This window comes from Ursus arctos, unplaced genomic scaffold (genome assembly GCF_023065955.2).
Source record: "Ursus arctos isolate Adak ecotype North America unplaced genomic scaffold, UrsArc2.0 scaffold_29, whole genome shotgun sequence".
Classification (NCBI taxonomy): domain Eukaryota; kingdom Metazoa; phylum Chordata; class Mammalia; order Carnivora; family Ursidae; genus Ursus; species Ursus arctos.
Genome location: NW_026622974.1, coordinates 9959870 through 9986738, shown reverse-complemented (window position 1 = coordinate 9986738; position 26869 = coordinate 9959870). Strand labels below are relative to the sequence as shown.

Here is a 26869-nt window from a genome sequence, read left to right as displayed (position 1 = left end):
AGATAAAGACAGAATCATAAAAGGGTTTTCACTATGGAAGTAATCCGATAAGATTTGTGTTCAGCACAACTGCTGTGTGGAAGATGCCTTTTAATGGAGCAAGACTGGCGATGAGAGAAGGCTTAGAATTATGTATTTGAGGGGGCACCTGGGTGGCTCAGTCGTTAAGCATCTGCCTTCGGCTCAGGGCATGATCCCAGAGTCCTGAGATCGAGCCCCACATCAGGCTCCTCCGATGGGAGCCTGCTTCTTCCTCTTCCTCTCCCACTCCCCCTGCCTGTGCCCTGTCTCGCTGGCTGGCTGTCTCTCTCTGTCAAATAAATAAAATCTTTAACAAAAAAAAAAAAAAAAGAATTAAGTATTTGAGAAATTCTCAGTATCTAAACTATCTGCTCAGGTGCTGCTCAGACATGTCAAACATAGAGAGGATAAGATCTTATTCTGGGAGATTGAATTGACAGAATCTGTCTTTTTATTAAAAAAAAAAAAAGGCTCTTGATCCTTGGTATTCACTGTGTGGAATCTGCTATATCCCTTCACCTATTTCGGCTGTTCTTTCGTGGGCCGTTTTTGATGTGCAGTGGTTTTGAGACTGGATATATTGGCATAATGTCAAATCTGGAAAAGGTAAAATTATGGGATTTGTTTTCCAGTGATCCTTCTGTCAATACTAGAGTTTTTCTGGCTTTGAAAGCACACTAGAATGATGTCTTTAAGGGTACTATGAAGACATCAAAATCCTCTCCCTGCAACTTAATGGAAATGTCAGTGTTATATAAATATTATCATAGTATAGGAAGTGGAGGAGAGCTTTGAAGAGGCACCCTTTCTGAACAAGACCTGCTTGAAAGTAGAAGAGTTAAAGCAACAGGATGATTTCTTCCTCTGATGTCCATTTCAGGGTGTGGGGATTCATAAAACGGAGGGGACAGCTGAGGGGTTTGTTAAACAGCTCTAGATCTATCTACCTACAGACAAGGTTATGCCATGGGTCCCCGCCACACTCCACTAGCATCTTTAAACTCCTATCCACTTCATACTACTCAAAAACTTTTCCTTTACAAAAAAGAAAAAGAAAAGAAAAAAAGGAGCTAATAAAACCATTTATGTTAAGACACTGCTAATGTAGAAGATGTTTGTTTTACCAGGTATATTTTTATTTTAAATGAGGGAAAAAAACATCAAACTGATGAATATGTGAATAGGCTTATTGCTATCTGGTAAACACAGTAAAAATGATGCTGATGATGGTAACAACTAATGTTATTCCTACCAATAGGCAAATCCTGACTCCATTTCTGAAGAATTATAAACCATCCTTTAGGTCGTTAGACAAAAACTTGTGCCTAACGTTATGAAAAATTCTCTCAGCATTCAAAAATATTTTCAAAGAAAAATCATTTTGGTTTTCCTGAAAAAACATAATGCTATCGTTTCGTTTCTCTGATCTTCCTTTTGTTTTTTTCTGCTGTACCTGTAGGTGTCTCCCTAAGTTCAGGATTACTCTATTTCCTTGAAAAAATATTTGAAATGATGCCCATCTTAGAGACCCATAGGCTCTGTAAACACTGTCAGGAAAAGCACATCTCTTTAATAATTTGCTTAGATGCACCTAATGTCATCCTTTGTGATTGTAATTTGTGGTCAATACAACTACATGTTGGTAATTGTTCATGAACTGTGCTGTATTTGTGCTAAAATGATTTCATTAGCGGTGAAGCTAGAATATGACCTTGAATATGAGATTATTATTGAATTCTATTTAGTAAATTCGTCTCTAATTCACATTAACTCATTTTAAGTTACGAATTCTTCATGGCCTATTTCCTCCCTCTGCATTCAAACCTCTTGTTATACTGACCTCGTCTTACCACTTAACATGAGATCAGGGCATGATATTAAGAGTATTTACATACAACACAAAACACAAATTTCCCTGAAACCCCTTAAAAAAGAGCAATGCAGAATTTAATAACTTCTTTCAGGATTGTTCTTTTAATACCCTTTTGGTTCTGAGATCATGGTCAAAATAGAATTAAGATAAATGTCATGAGTTTATGTAATATGTACTTTCATTGGTTGGTTACCATTTGTTAAATTCTAATATTGCTTTGGAAAATAAAAACATACTAGGTTTCATTATGTCTTAGCAGAGCTGCACATGGTCAGTAAGCATTACATATGTCAATAGCAAAAAGACATTTTTGCTCTTTAATTCTTTCTGTGAATGAAAAGCTTAGCCTAGAACTTGCTTGGTGGGGGTTGGGGCGGTAGAAGAATAGAGTAACAGTGATGACATTCTCAGGTTTTCTGCATTGTTTTTACTTGACTTCAAAAGTCTGTCCTATCATCTCCTTTAGTTTTGTCATTATATTAGACCATATATGGTCATCAGAGCAATTTAGTGACAATTTTCTCTCAGAACAAATGGTTATCTAGACAGTAAGTTTAAAAGGACACTAGGCAGATGACCCCCTTTGCCTCTAACATGTTTAAGGCACCCAAGGCTTCTAAAAATATTTTTTAAACTTACAAATTCATCTAGTAAAAAATTAATATATATTAATTATATATATAATATAATAATGTATAATAATATATTATTATTAATAATGATAATATATTATTATATAATATATAATAACAATAAACTAAAATTAAACGTTTAAATTTGATTCTAAAAACATTGAGAGGCCATTGCTAATTGTGCACAGCTTGCGCGCACTGCCGAACTCCAGGGGGAGCCATTTACTTTGTAGTCTCACGCGGTCGTAGTCCTGCAAGGATTCTGCTGCGATTTTCCGTTTTAGAAGACGGATGATGATAGAGCCCACATCAAATGTTTAAGGATTAAATAAGATAATGCATGAAACTTGCTTTCAACTATGCTGCAAAGACCAATAAATGTTTTCTATAGTAATTATTATTGTTACACTTTATGCTAGCGTCACTTTTAGCCTTTGGAAATAAAAATAATACATGCATTTGACATGCTTCTTATTCTCAAGGGGCTGGTAGCCAGTGCGCAGCAGATGAGCTCCTAAGGAGATTGTGACTGTGTGTTGTAAAGGAGGTCTCCACGTAGTGCTGTGAGGACACAAAAGGAGTTGCCAACTTTCTCCAGTGGGGGAAATGAAAGCTTCAAAGAGGAGACAACACCCCGGAGCCTAAAACAATGAGAGACGTTAAGTGGGCAGAAGTGTGAGTATGTAACAGGTAGGTGGGAACAGAGCTCATTCAGGGAAATGGGGACAGTGCGGCTGAAGCATGAATTCATGATAAGGTTGAAAATAGGATATGGATTTTATCATTTATTCACATCGTACCATGAAATCTTTTTAAAACATTGATTTCCTCCAGGTAGCTCACTGATTTCAGTAGAGGATAAATTTGTATATTATTGAAGCAGCCACACAATTTTATATATATATATATGTATTTTTATCTGAGCTATAGGAATTTTTTTCTCACACATCCTTTTTTATAACTAAGGTCTTTGTGATAGATAATAGCTTTTTCAAATGCCAATGAGATAGGAGGCGAGGAAACATTTTGCATTTCCCTTTTTGCCTAGGGTTGGCCAAGGCAGCTCTGATTAGGGAGATATTTCTTGCTTTGGAATCCTTAATGATTTCTCAGTACAAATGCAGCTTAGCCCACAATAGTTTCAGTCCATTTTGTAAACTTCACACTCAAAACCAGGGTCACTGTAGTAAATACGTGTCACAAAGGAATCCGGCCTCACTGGCAAATCATTCCATAGCTTGGGGGAGAAAGCAAAACTTTCAGATATACGCTGTATTCTGTAAGTATGTTGGCGGCACCATTTAAATAAAATCGTTCAGAGAGATGGTGTCTGCAATAGGGCCAAAAAAAGAACACCAGCTGTGTTCCCTGCCTTTTCAGGTGAAAGGAATTAATCACTCTTAGTTTGGCTTGCCCAAACAGAAAGACAGTTCTTCCCCCCACACCCCAGGCTTTTTGACTAGAATATTTATTTTGGTATTTTGGTTACGAGGTAAAGAACCAGGAATAGAAAATAATTATGTGTGTGTGTGTGTGTGTGGATTCCAAGTATCCTTTTTGCCCTCCAAAATGCTTATTATAGAAGACATTTGAGATAATTATAGACTTACATTTGCTAAGAACTCAGCTGAAGGTTCTTTAGCGAATCTGTGAGCATGAATCATTCTTCACTGGAGTAAAAATTTTTCAGTGAGAATATTTTTCCTGAGGATGTGGCTAATTTGGATTACCATGATTTACTTGATAAAAGATGGCATTTACCCATTCAAAATTTCTGTGTTCAAAGTTGCTATCCATGTGGACAATAAATTTGTAGAGCAAGAGAAGAAATAACGACTATGATTCCAGAGATGTTGCCCCAAAATACACTTTCCTGCATGCTTGTGCTAGAAATTCCTGGAACAGTAGACTGCATCTTTAATTCCACTTAGGACTGAGAGTAAACTGCAGATAACTCTGGGAGTCGTATGGACAATGCATATCAGATCTTTTTACATACGTGAATTTTGATCTGGAAGAGATTATAAAGGAGCTAAAGGAGAAAGAAGGGTATTTGTGTGAGTAAGAGAATGGGGAGGGGCAGAGAAAAAGGGCAGATTGAGGCATATTCTTGCATTGGATTTTCCTGCACAATGGGAAATTGGCAGCCAAGGTATATTGTTAGTCACCTGTGCACAGCTTATGCTCTCATCTACGCTACTACCCCACCTTTATTCCCAATGAAAATGTGGCTTTATTGAGGCCAAATTTAGCTGAAGAACCAGGAGAGTCCAACACATGGATGATAGAACACTTTCTGAAGAGAATGTTAGTAGGTACTCCACACTCCATAGGGAACCAAGAGTGGAAAGAAAATCGTGTGCTAAGGAGTGCTTACCCATTCCCTATATGGCTACACTGGATACATTTCCTCCTCAAGTTCGTTATTTTCATTAAATAATTTGAGTATTTTTAACATGCATATGTGTGTATTTGTGTGTGTGTCCATGTGTGTGTGCATGCACAGGGCTAAAAGAAAAAATTTTCACTTCTTGTGTCTGCTGAAGGTCCACTACATGGTGGTGAAGAAATGCAGGTGTTGCGAAACTAACCTAATTGTGGGTATTGATGGGTATAGTGTTTTCTGTTTCTAAGCTGATTCCAATATGAATATACATTTTCCTTTTTTGCTTTCTGTCCTCAATCAAGCTTCCTCTGCAGGCTTTTATGTTTGTGTTGCCAGGAGGCAGTAGCCCAGCTCAACCTCAGTGAATTGTATGGAGGTGTGGAACAAGCATGGACGTGGGCATTAGACTGACCTAGGTTCTAGTTCAGCTGCTTCTACCTGTTGGATTCTGGGAAAGTTATCTACTTGTCCTAATGAGTCTCAGTTTTCTTAATACTTAATACTCTTCTTGAGTGTTTTTTCTATATGAATGTGTGTCTCAGACAGCGTAAACAATGAGGAATGTTAGTATTATTTCCCTTAGAGAGAGAGAAAACAAATGTGTGGGTTATCCAATAAGACAGTGGACAAATTTTTCCCTCAGTTAAGACTGGAACAAAAAAAAAATCAGATTTTTTATTTTACTTTAACTACTACAGATATCAGAGGACACTAGTACGTAAGGTGTGATATTTAGTCTGTTTCCAAGGTGCGGATTTGTGATGTATAGAAATCTACAGCAGCACATTCAAAGTAAGTTCTGTAAATGGATTTGATTTGAGTCACCTTGTCAGTTTAGAAACAATATCATAAATATAAATGACAAAGTCCCAAGGAAAGGCAACAGACATGCCACTTTGCTGGCTTTCACAAAACCTAATTTTCCATGCAATCTCTAGTGCATTAAAAAAATGAAATGTAACATCAGTGTTGAAGGCTATCTCCAGATGGCCTTTTATTAGCTACGGAGGAAGCTGCTTCTATTCTCCATCAACTGTGCACATTGCAGCAACAGTTTTCACCTTCATATGCAATAAGCTATCACTGTTGCATGAGACACTAAATGACACAGTGGAGGACTGGTCCCTGAAATATATTTTGAAATGCCATGTGTGTGGCATAGTTCATATGACCACAAATCTGGATTTGCTCTATTTACTTGAAGGTCAGGTAGTGTTGGTTTGCAATCTCAGGAACTTCCCGGATGCAATATGAAATTGGCCCCTCTAGTTGGAGGGCAGGGAGAGACTGAAGAAGAGGCAGACCACGGCAGATTGCTAGGTGGTAGTTTTAATAAGCAAGGGAACTTACTTATGAGGCTTGTGGCTGCAAGATGAGTGGATCTCCACACCTGCCTGCCAGAATCTTAAAACTTTATGTAGAGGTCTTAACTGGGTTCAGTCATGAATTTAGTCCAGATGATCTCAACAAGATCTTAATTTCAAGGCTATGTCCTTGAAATGGCTCTGGCCATGGGAAAGGCAGGCAAATGTCCATTTCAAGGACAGGGGAGGGGTGAGGAGCCTCAGATTGCCCAGGTCCAGCTCTCAAGTCAATTGGCAGTCACGTCCTCTCCATGACCTCACCCAACAGACAATGTCAGTGCATGCCTTTTTGTTCACTTGTGTGTGTGGTTTTTTAAAAATTATTTCTGCTTTTGACCTCTCTTATGAGAGTTCCATTGAATGGGATGTAACTCATAAGAATTTTAAATTGGAAAAAAAAATTTTTGAGACTTTATTCAACTAAGCACATCCCAAATGTTTAAAACTAGAAGTTCCTTTGTAACAGCAGGTCAAGTTAATTTTGTTAAGAATACCTTGAGTACGGGTAAGGGAAATTCCTAGTTTCCCTTTACATTAGCTTACAGAAAATCTTTCTGTACTTTCCATGAACTTCTCTGCCATTTCCCAGTGCCTTTCTACATTTCTAGTTGTATGACTTCTATAAGGGTCTGCTTAGAGCAAATTCATTCAGAGTTTCCTAGTGGTACAGATTTAAGGAAAAAAAAAACTGGAAAGATAAAGAAGAGTTAGGGCTTAATACATATATTTTAGGTAAACTTTTGGATAGAAATTAAGTCCTGACAGTGTTGATAAATAGGAGGAATTAAAGATCATCAAGAACAACGTACCTAATGAAATGGAGGCCAAGGACTCTTCTGCGCGGCTCATTCAGTCAGAAGGGACCTACATGAGACCATGGGATGTGGCTTTCTCAACTCATACTCTTCGGGGATTAAGAATATGGCATAGTTTCCCATATCTATGCTGATTGGTTGGTGTTCACATCAAATGATCTGATAACCAAAAATAGTTCTGTGGTAAGAGAATAAACTCTCATTAACAATGAACATCTGGCGTGGAGGGAGAAGACAGCTGAATAAAGAAGATGAAGCCCTCAACCAGAAAGAACAGACGTGGAGGACCCCGGGAGGAAGAGCTGGAGCCGAGGTAGAACAAACGGCGCTGGTCCTGCTGGCCACTTGACATTGGATGATCACAATCACTCCAAGAAGGATGTGGTGGGTGCTTAAATGGCTTTCCAGTCGAGCGGTGGAGTCAAGCATTGAAACTAGTGGCAACACCAAAGTTTGCTCCATTTCCGCAGACTGTTGCTTTGTTCTCCGTGTCCCTCCCATCCTCCTTGTCCTCCCTGCAGAACCATTCAGGACTCAGCCAGGCTATTTCAGCAGGAGCCAGAGACTCTGCCCTCTTGGCTATTTTTGCTGTATTGATTCAATAGAGATTTGCCTCTCATTTTTCCCAAGTATATAGAGACTGCCCTCCCTCACCTACTGTGTTCTCTTGTTCCCTGGTCTAGATGACCCTTGTACCAAAAGCCTCTCATCCAAAACTAAAAATTATTGTTTATTTAGAGGCAAAAAAAAAAAAAAAAGCATTTGTCACTGATTTGATTGCCAAAATGGAATTGACTCTTCTCGTCCATCAGGAATTAGGGGAAGGTGGGTGTTTGTTAGCAACTTTGGGAGTTTCTGGGGGTATCGTGGGGTATCCCAGGCTTATCTTATCCTGAGCAAGACTAGTAGATTCCTACTATCTGCCATCAAAATCTTAAGTTTATACAGAATCCTTAATGGGATTCTGTCACATACACAGTCCAGATGGTGTCAGTAACACATGACTTTCTCAAGGCGTTGTCCTTGAAGTGATTCCTAGTATGGGAATAGTGGGTGAAATGTACATTCCAAGGACAAGAGAGTGGGGAAGGAGCCTCTGATTGCCCAGGCCCATTTTATGGATCAACTGGTGGTCATGCCTTCTCAATGACCCCACCCCCCAACAGGAGTATAGTCCAGGCGATATAAGGAATTGACTAAAACACAGTGAAGAAGGCTCGCGATACTCTGAGTATCCTTAGAAGAAAAGAAAGTCTGCTTGTTTACTCAGGGAGCTGTGGATTGGTACCACATCACATGGGGGAACAGAGCTGAAATGAATAAGCACAGCTCCCTTGAATTCAACTTTACCAAGGTATGTGACATTTACTCATAGTTGATCATTTCCCTTTTCCTAAAGGATGAGAAAACTGACACTTAGAAAGGTAAAGTAACTTCCTGAAAGTTTCACATCCCAGTTGGGGTGAAATAATGATTAGCCCCTCAGCCATCTGAGACCCTCAGCTGGCAATGCAGCACAGGACAAATTGTTGCTGGTCTTTGCTTGGCAATGGGGCAGGAACTCATTCTTCTCTTCATCCTAGGAAATTCTCCCTTGTTCCCTTTTCATCTTCTCCCTTATCTTCCAGTTCAGGCTCTCCCATCTGAGTTCAGACAAGCCAGACTCCGATATGTGGCCCTTCTGGGTCAGTCTTGCTATGCCTCCACTTACATACAGACACAGAACCTTTCTCAAGTCACACAGGAGACAGATGATGATAGAAACAATAGGGAAGTGCATAGAGAAAATGTGAAAATTCTACTTCATTCCAGTCTCTAGATGCGCTCACTATAAAATATTGTATGTGTATCACTTATATATGTTTTTATATTTTATAAGTGGGACAATTCTATATTATGGTTTTATGAATTGCTTTTTAAAAAATGTACTATATCTTCTGTCAGGGTATGTGGCTCTACCCCATTCTTGTTCATTGTCCATGGCATTTCAGAACTACAGTTATGGAACAGCTCTTCAATGGATGAGCTTTTGGATTGTTTCAATAGGAGCACCGATTTTAATGTTTATTTGAAATTGAGTTCTGGGATTGGAATTGTTGGTTCAATGCTTTTCAGCATTAATATTCATTCTTCTACTAAATAATAGAAGCTTCCTCTCAGTGCTTTAAATTTGAAAGGAAAAGCTGTAATAGTATGCCAGCGTGGTTGTTCATCTTGGTCATGGGGGGTGGTGGTGGTGAGATGGTCTTGCCTCAGGTGAGCTGTGGTCAGGTCATCTCCTGGGAGCTTTCTTTCAGATGGCTTTATCTGTGCCCACCTTTCCTGAGATAGGTAGGGTCTTTACTACCCAGACCTTGGAAGTACAAGATATTTCACTTACGGAGGCCTGAAAAACCAGAAAACCAGTACAAGACAAACATGATTATTCTTGAGTTGGGAGCAAAAAGGAATTGCTTCGGAAACACACTTTGGTCCAGTATTTGTCTTTTGGAGTTCTGCAACTTTTATTCTCTGCCTTATGGAAAGAATCGGTAAAACAACAAGACTGACAAAAACAAGGGAGTATAGCATTCCTGATATTGGGTCCAGAACTTCCCAAAACATCAAGATGATTTACTCATGATATTTTGAGCTCGTGCTAGAGATTTTATTTCATAAGGGAGATCCAAACTCTAAAGTCAGAGGCATTATTCAGAGACTAAATGCAAGGGGAGAGACTCACTATCTAAGTGGATTGACAGAATCCTGGAGGGCAGCATTGACTGCAGTCCAGGGAAGTCCAACTCCTCAGCATCCCCAGGACCTCAGAGTTAGGTATAGTTAAATGCCCCACTCCTGTTTGGCTGTCTCTTTTGTATACTCTGTTCCATGGAATTGCCTTCCTAAGCCGGAGGACTTGACTGTATGTCTGGGTCACTTAATTTCAAGAACATAAACTGATGCTTATGGTGGCACACACCAGATGCCATTCCCCAACCTCTCTCACTTATCAGTTTCTACCTCTCTACTCGTTCTCTTAGGCTCCTTTTCCTATTCTTTCACATGCTCTAGTTCCTGTTACCATGTCTGTGCTAGTAAGTGTTGCCTTTACCTATAATACATGTTCTCCTGATCTCTGTCGTTTCTTCAATGTTACACAAAGATGTTGCTTCCTCTCTAAAACATGCCTATATTCTTCCATCATTCCTCATGTACTCATGGAATACTGAGCCGGAATATTGAGCCGGAATATGCTATTGGAGCATTTACTAATTGGTATTGTATCAGACTCCGCTCTTACAGTGTAGGGACTAAGTTTAATTCACATTGATTTTCTCCATAGTCTAAAATTTGCACAGAGGGGAGATGCCCAGTAAATACTGTGGAATGAAACATCTTGGCCGATCTTGCATTGGTGGTCCCTGTCTTAGAATTTACTGATTGATTAGGTGCTAATTTTTCTTGTTTGCTAATTTCCTTTTCTCCCAGACCATGAGCTAATCTTTGGCAGTGATCTGACTCTGTAGCGCCTGGTTTCCCTGGCTCAGTCTCTAGTTTTGACGTCTCCATTCCAGTTGGAATTGATGGCCATGATTTCTAAGTTTGCATACTACCACATTTACAAAGTTGAAGGAGGCTTAATTTGTGTTATATGACTAGTCTTTTTCCATACTGAGAATTCACTTGCTTCATTAAAAATATGGAAAGAGTAATTTAATTTACTTGGCTAGGTAATGTGAAGATAAGTGAGGTAATTTATTTGAAAGTGCTTAGTGAATGGTCAATCAGCATAAAAATGATGTTATTAGTAGCAGTCAATCGTAAGCTCTTTGAGAGTAAAATTATCTTATACGGCTGTATGGTGGATTGCACTGACTGCTCATCCAGCAGCTTTCTACACCCTACAAGCTCCTTTGTGTTTCCTTGCCAGCAGAATCCTCATCCTGCTATAGAGATTGAAAATGCCTAAATATTCTCTCTCTCTGCTGCATCTCTGACAGCTAGGACTTGGGCAGTGGACACAATTCCAGCCAATGAGATCTGAATGGAAATCAGCTCTGTGATTTCTGGGAAATATTTAGCTCCCTGATTTAAAAAAAATAAATTAAAAAAGCATGAAAATAAAATCCCATTTTCTGCTTTGCCTTGCTGTGGTTTCTGGAAGCTATGATGGCTCTCTTGCCATAGCAAGGAGAAAAGACAAAAAATGAGAGCCAGGAATCTAAGTGTGGCAGAGTGGAAAGTGGTCAGGTGAACGATTCTATCGTTGAGCAACTACACAGATCTGAGTCCTACGCTGTCTTACCTCCAAGACTTCTGCAGGGGGTAGATAATTCTTACTCTTATCAGCTAAACCAGTTTTAGCTGCATATTCTGTTCCTTACTCCCAGTACATTCTAGCTAATATATACTTCTGTTGAAGCCTTCATACTGACAAGACCAAGTTCAGGTTCTTAAATGCTCCCTGTCTGATTATATTTATCTGCATTGCATGTTTTTGTGAAATAAGCTGCTTAATGAACTGAAGTTCTTAGACTCCTTGCAAAGACAAAGAAATTGCATCCCAGGAAAACAAAGACAGATTGTTCAGATTATCTGACCACGTTATTAGCAGGACTCCGCAAGCCCAAGGCCTGAAATGAAGGAGACCTAAATTGAAAGCAGATGTGCTGTAGGCAAGATACAAAGATTCACTGAAAATGAAAACTGTGATCAAGAACAATGTTACCAATTGCGGCTTTGCAGACTAGCAATGTGAAGCTTCAGGGCCTTTTGCTCAAAGAGCCCCCACTCTTGCTTCATTGTGGTAATTGCCTGGTTTTTCTCTACATCTCTCTTTCCCTCTTGTTCATTCCTGGGGCCAACGTATCAAACTTACATAATTTCACGAGCTATATAATAATTTAACTGAAGAAAGACTGACCACAAATATGCTCAGAAACACTCAAAGTTGTGTATATGCTTTCTAAGGACACTGGCCTTAGAAAAATCCAAGGCTATTATTGAAATCCCGTGTCACCTAAAATAATCCATCTAAAATTGTTTATCAGGCTACAACCATAATATAAATGGCATCAAATGCATTTTACCAGTTGGATAACCTTCATTGTTAAAGCTTTGCTTTCTAATTCTATCCTAGCCGGCGATTTACTCTCAGCATGAAGAGGAAATATTGCTTGAATGACTGACAAATGCCCTTATCAAGTGATTTTACTGGTCTGGCAAAAGAGCCGTTAGTGGCTACAACAGTTTTATGACCCGTGAAATTGCTTGGTAGTGGAGTGATGGTGCATAAGAACTGACCAAAGCGAAGGTTCTGTTTTTAACCACATCTGGAGACCTCTGGAGCCTCTTTTCAGATATTAGGACAGAGCCCCTTCTGCTGAAATTTCCCTGAAGTGATTGATGGAATTTCAGTGCCCCAAGAGCCCAGGCTTCCTTCTCTCATAATTGCTGCCAGATTCAGTTGTTTTATTATCTAACATGGAGACTCACAATTATTGAATTGAGTCTTCCTATTCAGTTAGGTGGACGGAGGACACAGGTGTAAGCAGAAAGGTGTGAAACCAGGGAACATAGATGAGAGTGAGAAAAGACTCATTGAAGAGTTTAAAGGCGCCCACCACAGAGCAGTCTTCAGTGCCAGGGCTGGGTGATGACAGAACTCTTGAGAGAACTTGAGAGAACTCCCACCGTGGTGAACTTGGATTTGGATATGGGAAGACTGACATCCAAGGGATTTGGGATTATTGGCATGAGTCCCCAGTTGTGGTGGCCTCTCAGGCACCCCTGGTCATTTCAGCTCACCTGTGACAATGAAGAGAACAGGTTGACTGCTGCCTTGATAGAAGTGTGTGAAGGTTGGAAGAATTGCAGTTGCAGTAGCAGAAGTGGCCAGGAGAGGTCAGCGTTCAGGAAGACATGGGAGGACTCGGCTGTTGGGGAAGGCCGCTACAGCCACAAGCAGTTCAGGAGTGGTAGGAATCTTTGACGCAGGCAAGAAAGGTGTAGTTTTCTCTCACGGATTTGAACGTGAGATAATTTTTTTGTAAGTTCAGCATGGTAGGACTGCTGTGGGCCCAGTCTTTTCCTTCATGGTCCAAGACTAGTTAAATTTGTTTTCTTTATAATCGACTATTTTCCTGCTACCTCTATTTCTCCTTGACATTTATACTCTTTTCTTTCTTATCTTTCTGTTATTAACAGCTAGCCCTTTACATAGTATTTATGTATGTCTTCTGGCACACATATATGCACACATACAAGACAAACATACACAGAAACACGTACTTGCTTGTACATAACACAATTAGATGTGTTTCTGACAGTGTTTATTCTAAAATTTCCAATTAATATCACATTACTTTGTCATGCCATTAAATACTTTTGGAAAATTTCCAATTAATATCACATTACTTTGTCATGCCATTAAATACTTTTGGAAAACATGACTGTTAACAACTGCTCCCTATTCTATTAACAGGATATAAGTAATTCATGTAACTACTCCATCATCGAGCTTTTCTATCATTTAGTGTGGGCTCTGTCTGACCTCAATAGTGTCCTCCTTACGGAGAGTCAAAGTAACATGCTTTCTGTGCTTTGAGGACACAAGATGGGGGAAGAAACCTAGTATAGTAGAAACTGCCTGGGATCTATGCTTAGCAGATTTGTATTTCCATCCGTACTCCACCCCCTCTTAGACAATCATATAACCTATTTTACCTAGTTTTCTCACATGTAAAAACAGGAATAATGATAGATATAGTTTATATGGTTATTACTATTAAGTTGTAAGATTATAAGGTTATTATAGAAATGAACTAAACCTTGGGAAAGCAATGGCACTTCGAAAGGTAAAAAGTATATTCTAAGAATTACAAGGACTTTCCCTTTCCTAGGCAAAATCATTAGAAGAGGACAAAAACCAAGCGGCAATTATACTCACACCAGTCAGTGTTCCTGGTCTCTCTCACACACACAGAAAGAAACCTGCTCTAACTAAATGGAATTTATTGAAAGGACAGTACATAAATCTCTGACTTTAGGGGGAGGGCTGATGAAATAGACTCAGAAAATGTGACAAAATTTGGAGCCATGTCACAACCAACATTTTATTCTGCAAGTAGGAGCAATGCCTCACTCCATTGCCGCTGGACCCTGGTCTCCAGGACATCAGTCCCTATTGTCACCTACATCCTCATCCTTAGACACTCGACTCTTACTTGACTCTCAACTTCACCTCAGCTGCTCTGAGTAAACACTAATTCTTTCTTTACTTGCTTTTAGCAATATTTCTGTAGTTTTTAGAGTGTATGTTTTGTACTTCTTCTGTTAAATGTGCTCTGAAGTATTTCATTTTTATGATGTCTCTTAAATGAATTGTTTCCTTAATTTAATTTTCAGATTGTTTATTGCTAGTATATGGAAACTCACTTGGTTTTTGTGTATTGATCTTGTTTGTACTTTGCAAAGTTGCTGAATGCACTTATTAGTTCATCTGTATTTTTAGTCGATTTCTTAGGAGTTTCTATATGCAAGATCATGTTATTTGGAAATGGAGATTGTTTTATTTGTTCCTTTCTAATCTGGTCCCCCCCCTTTTCTTTCCTAGCTATCCTGGCTTGAACCCCCAATACAATAGAAGTGGCAAGAGTGGACATATTCATCTTCTTCCTGTTCTTAGGGGGAAAGCATTAAGTCTTTCACCATTAAGTATGATAATAGCTTAGTTTTTCCATAGATGCCATTTGTCAGCTTGAGAAAGTTGCCTGCTATTCCTAGTTTGTTGAGTGTTTGTTGTTGTTGTTGTTAATCATAAAAAGGTGCTGGATTTTGTGAGAAGTTAAGTTTGTTTTTGTTTGTTTTGTTTTGTTTTTTCTTCCTCCATCTGTTGAGTTGATCATGTGGCTTTGGTCCTTTATTGATTTTGGTGTATTACATTGATTGATTTTCATGTATCAAACTATTTGGTTGTGGTGTACGATTCCTATTATGTATCGTGGATTCTATTTGCTAGGATTTTATTGAGGTCCCAATTTTCTCTGAAATATATTGTATTACTCTTTCAAGGTTCAGAGGCTCAAATTCTCATTTGGAATGTCATCAGGCCACAGCTGCCAGAGAGCTGGGAAACGCAAGGGTTTTTTTGCTGTTTTTTTTTTTTTTTTTTTTTTTTAGGGAGCAAGATCTAGAATTCCATCTCTACTTTGAGATTCCCCTCGAATAGGAAAAATTTTTTCCATACTAGCCATCCAAAAATGACAAATGTTCATTATAACGTTCCCTATAAACATTCATATGTTGGAAGTTATTATTTTGTGTTACAAATTAATATTTATATTTATAAGCATACAGTATAAAATACCATGAAAGGGGCAGGGTTTTGGTTTGAGAAGGTGAATTGTTTTGCACTTTCACTTTGATGTGCAGCCTCTTCAGTGCCTTGGGGCTAACGGTGTGGGCACGGGGAGAGGTTTACTACCTACATTACAGATGCCAATGGTCACCTGGGGGGTGATTTTGGTGGAATAAATGTACTTCAAGTACTGAAGAGCCTCTCTCTCTACTTTTCTTCTTAAAGCTATTGCCTGCTGCTGGGTGAAGATGGTAAGAACCTATCTCAAGAAAGTCAGAGGTCCCCTTTTATCTCCACTCAGTTCCCTGCTTCTGTATAATTCTTCCTCCGTACACCTCCTTCTATTCAGCACACATAGCCGAGTGTACTGGCGAAGCAGGTGTGAGACCTTCAGCAGCCCCGCCACAGGATTTGGAAGAGGAGTCAGAGAGAGGTAAGTGCCAAACCTGGGCCCCTCTAGCACGGTGAGAAATCACCAATCAAGGTGCTCAGTGCATGCTTATGAATTGATTATCTACATCCCTGATTTAACACAGGACTGCCTTCGCACAGCCCGAAGGAGAGAGCATGACATTGCATACTGTGCTGAGCAGAACTCACTTTTGAGTTTTGGTCACAGAACTACCAGATCTCTGAGGAGAGATCGGTTAACCTGCAGTTTACGCTCTACTGAGGGCAAGGCATCACTGATAATTGAACACATGCGTCTCTTGACGACAGGCTGATGTTACTTACCAACTAGCCTGTCTCCCAGTGTGCTACTCAGAGCGAATGAGCTCATTCTCTGATTATAGAGGAATGCAAGCTAAACATGCTCTTACATTTTAAATTAAATCCTGCATTTTTTCTTGGAAATTAATTTAAAATGATCAGATACATGTTTATTTGATATAGGAAATGCTTCTGAATCTTGCTGGAGGGACATCAGATGAGAATTTCATCATCAGGATGGAACAGGGGACAGGGTCATGACTCTACCAGGAAGTTGCTAGTGACAGATGAGAGATGATGATCGGGACACTTACCCTCTGGGGACAGATGGTGGGATGTATCGGCATCATCACATTCTGAAGTGAAGAATAGTGAAGTGGGAGATTGTGAAAAACCCTGTTATGGTCATTTTCAGTTTTTGCAAACAGAGCCAAGTTCATGTTCAGGCCAATAGGAGGAGCCTGTCCATGGTTTGGGATTTGAAAAAAGTGAAAAAATGGTCTCTGAACTCTGTAAAACCCCATTAGCACATTATTAATGACCCTAATACCATCATTAAGAGCCATTTTTGTGGGTTTCAGGCATAGCTCTTCAGCAGTGCTCTTTTAAAGTTAAAATATTCTTGGGAAAAGAAACACGTGAAACCATAGTCAGCTTTTCTCCACTTAGTCTGAAACATTTTTTTCCCTTCATTTATTTAAGACACCATTATTTGGCACCTACCACATAGTATTTTCTTGGTATTGTGTGTATGTGAATGGAGGATACACAGACAAATCCTAGAGCTTTTCCTTTTTAGAGCTTAAAGTCTGGTTAAGAAAATAACACATGTGCATCAATCACTTTAATATCAGGCACACAGTGATGTATACCTTGAACAAAATGAAGGTAGATTTCAGAAAGGAGAAAAATTTCCCTTAGTCTTATATCCATTTATTAATTTAAAAGCTTTATTCAATAAACATTTATTGAGCCACACTATGTGCTCGGCACTGTGCTAGGCACATACGGAAAAAAACAGGCATATTGCCTTTCTTCATGGAGTTTGCAGTCCAGATGGGGGACAGTGATTAAATATATAAGTTCATCAATGCATAGATAGCTACATTTTGTGTGTTAGCTCCAGATAAAGAAAACAAACTGCTCTACAGAGGGGTAATAAGGTGGCCTCAGTTAGCCTGGGATGTTGGGAAAGGCCTCTGTAGAAGTGACATGTAAGTGAAGAGCCAATATTGAGGAGGAGTTAGCTGGACAAAGACCAGGAGAAGAGCAGAGGGACCAAAAAACCAAAAATAGAGGAACAAAAACTCCCTTGACACATTCTCTGAGTATGGTATAGAAGTGGGAGAGATTAGGGCAAGATGTAGTAGGAGATGAGCAAACCTAGGGAAGCAAGTACTGATGGACCGAACAGTATACATGGAATATTCTGGAAAGTGATTAAAAAAAAAAAAAAAGAACTTCTCCCTTCACGACAGTGAATAACCATGAGCCTAGAAATGGAAATTATGTTCTTATGAGGATATTATGAGGGCTTAATTAATGAATGTGGTAAAGTGCCTACTATGTGTCTTGGTGTATAGCATCTCCTCAATAAATCTTAGCTCTCTTTCTTTCTCCTTTCTCTTTTATCTAGTTTCCTTGCTCTCATTTTTATTTCTGGATAAAAAAGGAGGCATAACTGGATGGCTTAGTGGGCATCAGGTGTTGTTGGGTACCTAGAGTCAGAGAGGTATACAAAAATGGGAGTGGGAGTCACTGAAGGCAGGGTGACCATCCTACTGCGACCTTGGGAGGCAGTATGTGCAGTGGTTAAGAGTGTGGTCTTTGAAGTATGGAGCTTCCCTCTGGTTCCTGTGAGCCATGGGATTATGATTGACTAAGCCTCATGTGCAAATTTAGATGAGTATTTACATCAATATGGTTGCTATGAGCACAAATATAACAAGGTCATCTATGTCAAGTATCTAGCACAGTACCCAGCACATGGTATAGTAACTACATAGAGCTTTGCTGGGAATCGATCCTCCCTAACTGATACTTGCTTCTTGTGTGTGAACTGCGCATGCTGTTTCTTCATGGATCCTTCTCCATGGGCATCAGGAAACTCACATCTTAGTCTTATGGCTTCTAAGGAGCAGTAGTCCCAGGAGTTAAATTTGGGGAAAGAAAGAGGAAATAAACAGGTAGGGAAATAAGGTGACTTCAGAAGAATTGCTTAACATCCCTGTTTCAAAATTGCAGATGTTTTATTTAAATACATCTTTTATATAAGTTTTTTTAAAATTTTGAAACGGTTACAGATTTATAGAAAAATTGAGATGATAGTAGTATAGAGGTTTCCCATATTTTCTTTATTATCAACACCTTACGTTATTATGATCCATTCATTACAATGTATGTACTATTATTGATAAATAATTATTAGCTAAAATCCATATTTTATTCATATTTCCTTGTTTTTACTGAATGCCTTTGTACAAAATTTCCTGGGATCCCATCCATGATACCACATTACATTCTTGGTCATGTCTCCTTAGGTTCCTCTAGATTGTGATACCTTCCCAGATTTTCCTTGTTTTTGATGAGCTTGTCACTTTTGATGAGCTTGTCACTTGTCACTACTGTTCAGACATTTTGAAGAATGGCCCTCAATGTCTGATATTTTTATCATGATTAAACTGGGGTTATATGTTTTGGGGAGGAATACTGCAGAAGTAAAGTATCATTTTCATTACATCATATCAAGGGTATGTACTATCAACATGATTTATCACTTTTGTTGAGGACAGCAAGTACTCATTTGGGGGGACTACAAGGGAACCAACTTTCATTGAGTGACTAGCTAGGTCTGTTTTATTTATTACTTATTTTCTTTATTATTTATTTAATATTCATAATCACCTTAAGAATTATGTCTTAATCACCATTATTTTGTAGTTGGGGAAACTGATATGGAGAGAAATTGAAAAACTTTCCCACCTCAGCATTTAAAATATAGACTTAGTATTCAGAAGTCTCAGGTGTCTGATGCTAAAGTCTACTTTCTTTCTACTATACCAATTTGTCTTCCTTGTAATTGGGCACAACCTTCGATGCTGGTTGGACTTGAGATTTATCTGAATAGAATTAAAGGAGTTGTGTGATAAGCCAATTAATAAATTGAGTAGGAAACATGTGGCTTCTCTGATATTGGATTCAGATGCATATTTTATCTGGAGGCATTCGTTGGTAATTTAAAGGTACACTTCCTACTAATTTAGTCTCAAGAGGGATCTCCTTTACAAATTGAAGCTGGTGAGTTCTAATGAAATGTGAAAAAGCAGAGGTGAGCAAACATGTTCAGATATCATGTGCTATCCCCATAAATAGATGAACTTCCTTAGATTTGATCTGGAATTTTGATGAGCAGTTGATGAAATATTCAGAGGAAAATAACCCTGCAATTTGCTCATGCCAATTCGTTCCTTTGGGTGAGGGATTTTTACGGTGCCAGGAGACAGAGTGAGAGGATTGACCGTGAGTCACTATTTAAATGTTCTCGGTGCAGTGACCTACCTCCCTGCTGGTATTCATTTAATCAGTGAGGCAGTGATGTCCAGGGAACACATGTTAAATGAGTTTCTGAACCTTATTTCTTTCTAGGCCAGATACACGTGCCTTTAACAAATTTTAAAGTGTTGGTTACAAAATGGAAAGGTATCTCATCACTACTAGTTACAAACTCTACATAAGCATTTAATAGAGATAGTCTAGAATAGTGCTGATATCAGGGATATAGGGATTTTACTGACCTCAGAATGAATCAGGAACAATAAGTGAGACAAGATGCACATCTTAATTTTTGAATTAGAACTATAGAAAAGAATGACAGCTGGGCTGAAGCTAGGGTTCCACTAGATGATGGGCTGAAGGGGTTGATGTGTACAACTATGCTTAAGGACACTTGGAATTCTGTAGCAGACACTGTGTGGCCTACCAGTTATTTTTCCCTTACTTCTTGGTAGTAATATCTCAGATTTCTTTTGGAGAACAACTTCTGCCCAGAATGCTGGTCTTCAAACTTGTGTTTTCAAGAGTAGAACCTGATTGGTCTGAACAAATCGAGATAGCCCCCTCCATGCTCATACTAATTGGTTATGGATGAGCAAGTGATTTAAAAGGATCTAATTAGAAAGATAAAGAGGATCCAATTAGAGTAAATCTCAGGAATTTTATTTGAAATGATGAGAATAAGATTCTACTGGCATTGAGAGAACCTTAGAAGTGTTACAGTCCCAAGGGAAAGAGCCTGGATTTGTTGGGGACCGTGAGGTAGAATCCTGGAATGAAGCCACATCTGAGGAAGAGAACATGTGGTAGATTCTGGAGATGTCTTTTGATTCTAGATCAAGCTGGTGTTACCTGAAGTCAGATGTCAGACATGAGAAAATAAATCATCTTTTTTGTTTGTTTAAGGCTGTCACACACATCTATTTATTTATTTCTTTGTTATTTACGCCTGAAAAATTTATAAGTCTCCCTTTTGAAATGGCACTGGCCTCCAATTCAGCCACAACACAAGGGCAAATTATGGGGAAAATGAGAAAAAAATCACCGTAAAGTTCACCGTGAGTGAAAAGAATGCCTGGCATGTGTGTCTATGCTGCTGTCTTGATGGGTGAGACTCTAAGCCCTATGGGTGCCTTGTGCACAATTCCCCCCCAGCTCCCACGCATGGGGGAAGAAGAGTGAAGTGGTGAAACCTGTTCACTAAGGGCTTCTTGCATTCTGCTCTGAAGTTCCCTCCCACAGAGACTGAGAGAGCTGAGGCAGAGAGAAGAAACCAGAGAGGTGGACAAGGTTGATAGTCAGAGGTTGCTGCTATGGAGGTGGTTGGGTCCTGAGAAGAAATGCAAGCAATCCGTACAGCAGTAGCAGAGGGACTGCAGCCCTGGTTCTGTGAGGAAGGAAACATGGGGGAACGTTGGGGGAACTTAGCTACAGTCAAAGCTGCTGGGGCATAAGTGTCTTCCAGGCTGTACATGGAAGCATCCCTGAGGTGATTGAAATTTATTTTGGAAGTGAAAACCCTAAAAAGGGAAAGCACATATATTTGTCAGCAGGGTGGGTACAGGTATTTCTCAGTGACAGAGCCTGGGACAGTGTATTTGGGGGCATAATCACTCCGGTTTACCAGACATGCTCTGTGGTTGATCGTCTACCTACTTCAGAGCATTCAGTCCCCAGAGAAGAAAGACAGTGCATTCTCAGTATTGAAAGTGTCAGTTTCAATCAATGACAGGAATGCTCTTTGGAGACTTTAACTTTGTGAGTCTATCAAGGGGTTAGATATTTATTTGAGCCTGCTGTATGGCACTAGTCTGCAAGTCAGGAACTTGGGTTCTATGTTTGGCTGTGCTTTAATTAGCTGGTCCTTCAGACTTCCTGGGTCCTTCTTGGCCACTAACTAGTTACAGATACTTGGATAAATTTTTAAACCTCCTTGGTTTCATTTTCTGCAAAATGTAACAAATATATCGCAGAGCTGCTGTGAGGATTGAATGGAGTAATATATGTAAATCCTTTAGGACAGTGCCTAGAACACAGAAAAAAAGATCTCAAATGAGTATATCTTCCCAAAGTTGTGATTTTGGGGTGGGGAAAAAGATATGTGAAATTGCTTAATATTAAACTTCTTAGGAATAAGGAATCCAAAGTCTAATAATCTTCACTCTCCCTATTGACCTTCCACAGATGAACCCAATGCCATTCAAAATAAGGTTTAGTTGGATGTCTTCCTAAGAAGGATGTAACCGTATTCATAGCAATGGGCTCCAGATGGAGCAATGAGAGTGTGGGACATCTGTGGAAAGAATGTTTGAAAATAAAAATGGCCTATTTCATCATATACGATTTAGATCCATTTATCTTCTGTGCATTCTTTGTGGTAAATTTGGGGCTATCCTTTAACAGAAGGAACGTGTGAGGTATCTAGAAGGGTAAGAATGGTGCTAGGGATGGGATCTTTTCTTTCTTTTTTTTTCTTTAAAGCTAAGGGATGAGAGCAACATGATATATTGATTTACCGGTTTGAGAAACTTCAAGTTTTAGTAATACTAGTACCCTCACAACCCTATTATTAATTGGATGTCGCTCATCAAAGTTTTCTGACAATGAGAAAAATATTCAGATCCAAACACAAAGTCAAAGAAATACAAACAAGCAGCAAAATCTTCAATTAACAGAAGATATTAGAAAGAGTGCTCCTTTGACAAGACTCACCAAATGAAGTGCTTTTTCATCTCAAGCAATTAAAAAAAATATTACAACTTGAGAGTAACAGTCAGTTTCAAGAAAATCGATGCCAATTAAACAAGAACAGGCTGTTCTTTCTAGGGTATCACCCTCGAGGAGGGAAAACATGACATCACCCTTTGTCACAGACGTACTGACAGGATGTCAAGCCATAATATATGATAGGACCGCACAGGTGTTTTGAGTCAGTTTAAAGAGCCAGTGATAAAGAGCACGTACTTGTGTAGAATTGGTAAGTATATTTCCCTAGAGGGGGTGCATACTCAGACGCTTTGCATGAAGGAATGGTTATGTTATTGGAAAGAGAATGATCTTCTGGATGCTCTTCAAAACTCTTAACAGAATTTTCTTGTGGCAGGCTAATGTTGTGTTCTATGAAGAGTAAACAATACAAACTAAAGTCTTGATGTCAGATTAATCCTTTAACTTATGTCACCTCTTTATTAAGAAATCGAGGCTGAAATTCTTGTTTCCCCCTTGATGATATAAACATGTGGCTCCTTTGCCCCATTCCTGAGGGTTTGCTCCTTCAACTCTCCTACCTTTTAAGACCTCCTTCTCCCATCTCCCCTGGGGCATTACCTTTGTAGACACCTCTTTTCTATATCTTCAATTTTTCCTTCACTTGGACACCATGCACGCCCTTGCTAAGGGGTCTTTTTTCTTCCCTTCTTCCACAAACTTCTCTAAATCTTATTCACTCTCTGAAACCAGTTCTTCCTCACCCTTCCTCTGCTGCATAACCCATGGCACTCTGCTTTTGCCCTTCTTGCTCAAAAGAGCTGCTCTTCTTGAAGGCACTGCTGATTTCCTGATAAGAATTCTGCTAGGCATTCTAGTAATTGCCTTTCTCGGGTGGCCCTGTTTCATTTGCTATTGTTAATCCCTTTTGACTTTTCAAAATGATGTTCTACTTTTTTAACAGTCATGACACCACAGTCTGTAGTTTCTCTCACTACTTCTCTGACTTTTTCCTCTTGCCTTTTTGCATTTATTTTTTTTTCTATTTCCCAAAGTGTCTCATTCAACCCGCAGCTCTTAGTCTACACATACGTTGTCCATGTGACCACCAAAGGAATCCATTTAAAATTGGGGTTTGATCATACCACTTGATTGCTTTAAATCCTTCCGTAACTCTCCAAGGATAAACTCCTCTGTGTGCAAATATTCTCACCTGTGGTTTGTCGGTCCCCTGCCTAACTCCATAGCCCCATATTATTCTCTGCTTTATAATTTACAATCTGGTATTTTCAAGCTACTCATATTTCCCCACTCTATTTTCTCACTGTTTTGCTTCTGTTCCTATTGCGCCTTTTGCCTGGTTTGTCCTTCTCTCCTGTACTTCCCTCCACCCCACCAATTTGCCTGGTTAGCACCTGCACAGCTTGGTCTAAGCTCAAGTATATATTAAGGAAGCCCTCCCATTTCCCCAATGGCCAGGTTAGGAGACGTGTGCCTGTCTCCATCAGTATACCCACCCAGATTTTATAATTGTCCATTTATGGGTCTGGACTCACTATAGATGGTAGGTCCTTTGTGAGCAGAAGCCCAGCAGAGTGCCTGGAACATCAGTTTAGTTAATCCTCTTAATACTCGCTCCCAAAAAAAGTCTCAGGAGAAAATCGCCTTTCTTTGTTTCATTCTGGCAGAACTTTATGTATTTGGTAACTTAAATTCTGCCAGACTTATTTATTTTGTGCTACTTGTAGGGATTAAAGGCTTTGAGGACCTAGACAAGAAAAAAAGAAATTAGGTAAAAAAATAAAATAGGTGAAAAGATATACTGTTTTCTATGGATTCATATTATGGGAATACAAGGTATTTATTTTACTCTGGAATACCAAAACTTACTAACAGTCAGGACATAATGACATTTGTATTTATTAAATACTATAGGTAGTACTTCTGATATTTGTGCCCCAAAGACTCACGATGTAGGAAAGGTGATCATGTTTTATTCTTTGGATGAAATAGTTTTCTTTAGCCATGAGCTTGAGAAACATTAAAAAATGAACAACGTGAGTTCTCCCATTTTTCATTCCAACCCTCATACCTTAGACCTTAGGACTTACCTCAAAGTCAGGGCAAACTTAGATCTGTGTACTTAGATAAAAGGTAGCTCCAAATTATAATATTTATATTATATTTATATTATATAATATTTATAGTATATATATTTATGTTATATATATTTATAATATATTACATTATATAAAATATATAAAATTATAAAATATATAAAATATATAAAATTATATAATATATATTATATATTACATATTATATATTTATATATAATATACAATATATATTATATAAATACATATAATATACTTATATATTATATTATATAATTAATAATATAGTATATATAATATATACTATATTATATTTATATTATATAAATATATTTATATTATATAAATATTATTTATATTTATATTTATATATTTATATTATATATTTTATTTATATATTCTCTATATTTATATTATATATTTATATTATATAAATATAATATTTATATTTATACTTATATTTATATAATATAAATATAATATTTATATTCTCTAATCGATATCCACATTCATGAGTTATTGGTAAATGGTTTCATCAAACTTATTCTACTTTTAAGTGCCAGAGAGATAAACTACTTCATCCACACTTTTGGATAACCTGAGCTTGTCCTACTTTCTTAGTATACCCCAGCATTCACATCTGGGTATATCTTCTTTAATTAAACATATCATAAAAGTTAAGCATAAAGCCCCAGAAAAAATACTGATGGTATAATTTTCAACTATTATAAAAACTCCATGAGATCTGTGGGACTGTTTTGACATCCATGATTTTTGTTTAACACACTGCAACAAAAGGCCTCTCTCTTGTGATTCATTAGGTCTTTCACTTTTGCTGAATTTCCTCTGATACTGTTTCATTCATGCAACACTGGAATGCATTGCTGCCAAAAAAAAGAGGATGTGAAAGGAAAGAAACAATCTGTCCCTAAAAATCACTTGGGCCTTCGCTAAAAAACCAAGAGACTGGCCCTAATAAGATACTCTAGGGGAACCAACTTGGAAAGGCCCTGGTGTCATCCTAAGCACATCTCCCCTCACAACAGCAATCTCTACTGTAACCGTCTCAAGTGCTAGTAATTTAACTCCCACGTGCATATATCAGCTGGGGGAACATTCTTGCTCATGATGTGTATATTTTCTATGCATATTTTAAAGGATTGCTTCTTATGAATTTCATTTTATATTCTATTCATTTGCTTTACATTATAACTAAACTTTTCCTCAGTCTTCATGGCTTGCCCCTCTTCCTTCCTGTCTTCCATTTATCAGGCATCAGATTTTAACACCAACGTTAGTTTGGGGTCAGAGAGATGTGCACCTGAACCTTGGCCCTAGCACTTCTTAACTGAAGGACATTCGCTGTGTTACGTAATATCTCTAAGCTTTAATTTCTCGTCTATAAAATTGGAGATCATAATGATTACAGAGCTGTTACAATAATCAAGTTTGATAAGTACCTTCATGTTAATTATAACTCTTTCCTTTTTTTTTTTTTTTTGAAATTGAATATCCAGTGGTATAATAGACCCTGTCCCTGACCTCACGTTTCTCAGAGTTTACTGAAGAAGAGACACAAGTGTTGATTAGTGTGTTTGTTACTAGAGCTCCTCACAGTAAAGCCCTGATGAACATGTGATGGTTCTTCAGGCTATCCATAATGATTGAAACAAAACTTAAAACATTTTAAACATTCTGGGGTGCCTGGGTGGCACAGCGGTTAAGCGCCTGCCTTCAGCTCAGGGCATGATCCCGGTGTTATGGGATCGAGCCCCACATCAGGCTCTTCCGCTATGAGCCTGCTTCTTCCTCTCCCACTCCCCCTGCTTGTGTTCCCTCTCTCGCTGGCTGTCTCTATCTCTGTCAAATAAATAAAATAAAATCTTTAAAAAAAACCACAACATTTTAAACATTCTATTGATAGTTATGTATCATAAATTTTAGAAATTAAAATAATCAAAAATAGAGAAAAGAAAATCATATTCTACTCAAAGCATGCTGACATCTTGTGGTATTTATTTTCAGATATTTTTCTTTGTGCTCTATTTATATAGATATATCTACTGCATATATTACACTTCTGTAAAAAAAGGGATTCACATTAAATACTGCATTTTGTGACCTTATTTTGTCTTTCAGTAATGGACTATGATTTACCTTCCAGAACCGCAGTTTTTAAACACCCTTTTCTTTTAGCCAAAATGCTACATTTTGGATATTTCATCCCCTACTTTATAGGCATTTCTGTTTTCTTTTTCAAGGCATCCCAGGGGGAATTCAGTGTTTTCTTAACAGAGGTAATTCTTGCCAGGATTTGGTGGTGACGTAATGTGGTAGCAGCGTCAAGCTTTGTC

At 38.4% G+C, this 26869-nt stretch overlaps 1 protein-coding gene across 8 annotated transcripts in view; it reads left to right on the top strand.

The window, feature by feature from the left end:
• MMUT (methylmalonyl-CoA mutase) overlaps positions 1-26869 on the top strand; it is a 164738-nt gene that overhangs the window by 33126 nt on the left and 104743 nt on the right. For 7 of the 8 annotated variants that reach the window (XR_008956230.1, XR_008956231.1, XR_008956229.1 and 4 more), the window contains 2 exons: positions 3009-3216; positions 15655-15862. The gene's annotated coding sequence lies outside the window, so the exon portion shown is untranslated. The remainder of the gene's footprint in view (positions 1-3008; positions 3217-15654; positions 15863-26869) is intronic. The other variant, XR_008956232.1, reaches the window with a different exon arrangement.